Source organism: Eumetopias jubatus, unplaced genomic scaffold (assembly GCF_037043125.1).
Source record: "Eumetopias jubatus isolate StellerSeaLion01/CBP00866 unplaced genomic scaffold, mEumJub1_p1.0 scaffold_2, whole genome shotgun sequence".
Lineage (NCBI taxonomy): Eukaryota > Metazoa > Chordata > Mammalia > Carnivora > Otariidae > Eumetopias > Eumetopias jubatus.
In genome coordinates, this window is record NW_028274808.1 from 162,887,525 (window position 1) to 162,890,428 (window position 2,904).

Consider the following 2,904-nt stretch of genomic DNA (forward strand, 5'->3'; position numbering starts at 1 on the left):
GAACTTGATCCCGGGACTCCAGGATCATGACCTGAGCCGAAGGCAGTCGCTTAACCAACTGAGCCACCCGGGCGCCTGGATTGTTATGTTTTCTTAATGAATTGACACTTCAATCATTATTAAATGTTCTTGTTTATTTCTAGTAATACTTTTTTATCTGAATTTACTTTGATACTAATATAGCTAAGCCAACTGTTTTAGTACTTGAGTTTTCATGTTCTACATTTTTCTATCCCTTTACCTCTATATTTAAAACATTTCTTGTAAATGGGGCTCCTGGGTGGCTCCATCGGTTGAGCAGTGGACTGGGTTTCGGCTCAGGTCATGATCTTGTCGTGGGGATATTAAGCCCCAAGTTGGGCTCTCCACTCAGCACAGAGTCTGCTTCAGATTCTTTCTCCCTTTCCCTCCAACTCACGCACTCTCTCTAATAAATAAATAAAATCTTTTTTATTTTTTATTTTTTTAATACAATCTTTTTTAAAAAGCCATTTCTTGTAAATGATATAAAGATGCATCTTATTTTATTTTATTCCACCTAAGACTTGAGAAGACCCCTTTGCAGATTTCTGGAGCTTTCTCTGCACAGCTTCCTCCTCACTGCAACCCTGTTCTGCAATTCAAGCCACTTTGGTCTCCAAGATCATATTTCAGACTCCTCAACTAAGCCAGACCATTGGGCTCTGCCTTATTTCCCTGTTCTTATGTCACAGTTCAGAAATTGCTTTTGGGCAGGGTTCAACTCTTTTTCTCCCCTTCTCTCAAGTATCACACTCCTGTGCTGTTGTCTAGTATTTTGAAGACAGTTGTTTCATATCTTTTGTCCAGTTTGGAATCAAGCTACATCATCATGAGCAAAAGCTAAGTCCATAGTATAGGTGACTTATAGGAGCCAAATGCAATGTTGGAACATGATATGTAAAATTTATGATTTATTTCTGAATTTAAGTATCATTTTATGAGTTGTATTGATAAACAGTACAAAGATTGCCCACATAGAAACTAACAAAATGATGTAAACTCGATGATGACTCAAGAAGAATGATCTAATTTGAGTGCATTACTTACCTCGACTCTTAGCTTGTCAGGGATCGTAACTGGGACTAATGTCTGTTCCTGTCACTTGCACTTGCTATCCCGTAGCTACCATGCATGAATGTATCTCCATCCATGTTGGCCAGGCTGGTTTCCAGATCGGCAGTGCCTGTTGGGAACTCTATTGCCTGGAATACTTCCAGCCTAATGGCCAGATGCCAAGTGATAAGACCACTGGAGGAGGAGATGACTCCTTCAACACCTTGTTCAGTGAGATGGGTCCTGGCAAGCACACCTTCAACACCTTCAGTGTTTGTAGACCTGGAACCCACAGTCATTGATGAACTTCACACTGGCACTGACTGCCACCTCTTCCACCCTGAGCAGCTCATCCCAGGCAAGGAAGATGCTGCTGATAACTATGTCTGAGGGCACTACACCATTGGCAAGGAGATCACTGACCTTGTCTTGGACCAAATTCAGAAATTGGCTGACCAGGGCATGGGTCTTCAAGACTTCTTGGTTTTATACAGTTTTGGAGGGGGAACTCGTTCCGGGTTCACCTCCCTGCTGATAGAACATCTCTCTGTTAATTATGGCAAGAAGTCCAAGCTGGAGCTCTCCATTTACCCAGCTCCCCCAGATTTGCACAGCTGTAGTTGAGCCCTACAACTCCATCGTTACTACCCATACCACCCTGCAACACTCTGATTGTGCCTTCATGGTAGACAATGAGGCCATCTATGACATCTGTCATAGAAAGCTTGATGTTGAATGCCCACCCTACACTAACCTTAACCACCTTATTAGCCAGATATTTCTTCCATCACGGCTTCCCTCAGATTTGATGGAGCCCCGCATGTTGATCTGACAGCATTCTATACCAAACTGGTGCCCTTTCCCTGCATCCACTTCCCTCTGGCCACATATACTCTCGCCATCTCTGCTGAGGAAGCCTACCATGAACAGCTGACTGTAGCAGAGACCACCAACACAAGCTTTGAGCCAGCCAACCAGATGGGGAAATGTGACCCTCTCTGTAGTAAATACATGGCTTGCTGCCTATTGTACTGTAGCGATGTGGTTCCCAAAGATGTCAATGCTGCCACTGCCACCATCAAGACCAAGAGTACCATCCAGTTTGTGGACTGCTGCCCCATGGGCTTCAGAGTGGGCATTAATCACCAGCCTCCCACTGTGGTACCTGGTGGAGACGTGGCCAAAGTAGAGCGAGCTCTGAGCGTGCTGAGTAACACCACGCCATTGCTGAGGCCTGGGCTCACCTGGACCACAAGTTTGACCTGAGGTATGCCAAGCGTGCCTTTGTTCACTGGTATGTGGGGGAAAGCATGGGGGAAGGAGAGTTTTCTGAGGCCCGTGAGGACATGGCTGCCCTTGAGAAGGATTATAAGGAGGTTGGTGTGGATTCTGTTGAAAGAGAAGGTGAAGAAGTAGGAGAAGAAGACTAATTACTCTTCCTTTCAGCCCTGCAACATGTCACACTCAGAATTTTAGCTTCCACATTAGCCAACAGGCATTAAAACTTTCTAGTTAGATTGCTTCACTTTTAACTGTGATCACGTCTTACTTTTCCATGTGTACCTGTAAGATTTTTCCATCATGTCTTAAAGCAAAGGCTTTAAGAAAGAAAGAAAAAAAAAGTATTATCAAACCTGGCCCTACTATCAACAGAACACAGATAATGTAAAATTTTGACTATTATAAGGCATTTAGTAATTTTTCTGAAAAGGCAGAAAAATAAATTGTATGTAATATATAACAATTTACCATTTATGTATATCTTTATTTTATTACTTATATGAACATCCCTGGCCCATCAGTAGACCCACCCAGACATGTACAATAATT

At 43.1% G+C, this 2,904-nt stretch overlaps 1 pseudogene; it reads left to right on the forward strand.

The window, feature by feature from the left end:
* Positions 1 to 1,148: 1,148 nt before the first annotated feature.
* Positions 1,149 to 2,504, forward strand: LOC114206666 (tubulin alpha-1B chain-like; annotated as a pseudogene).
* The last annotated feature ends 400 nt before the right edge of the window (positions 2,505 to 2,904 follow it).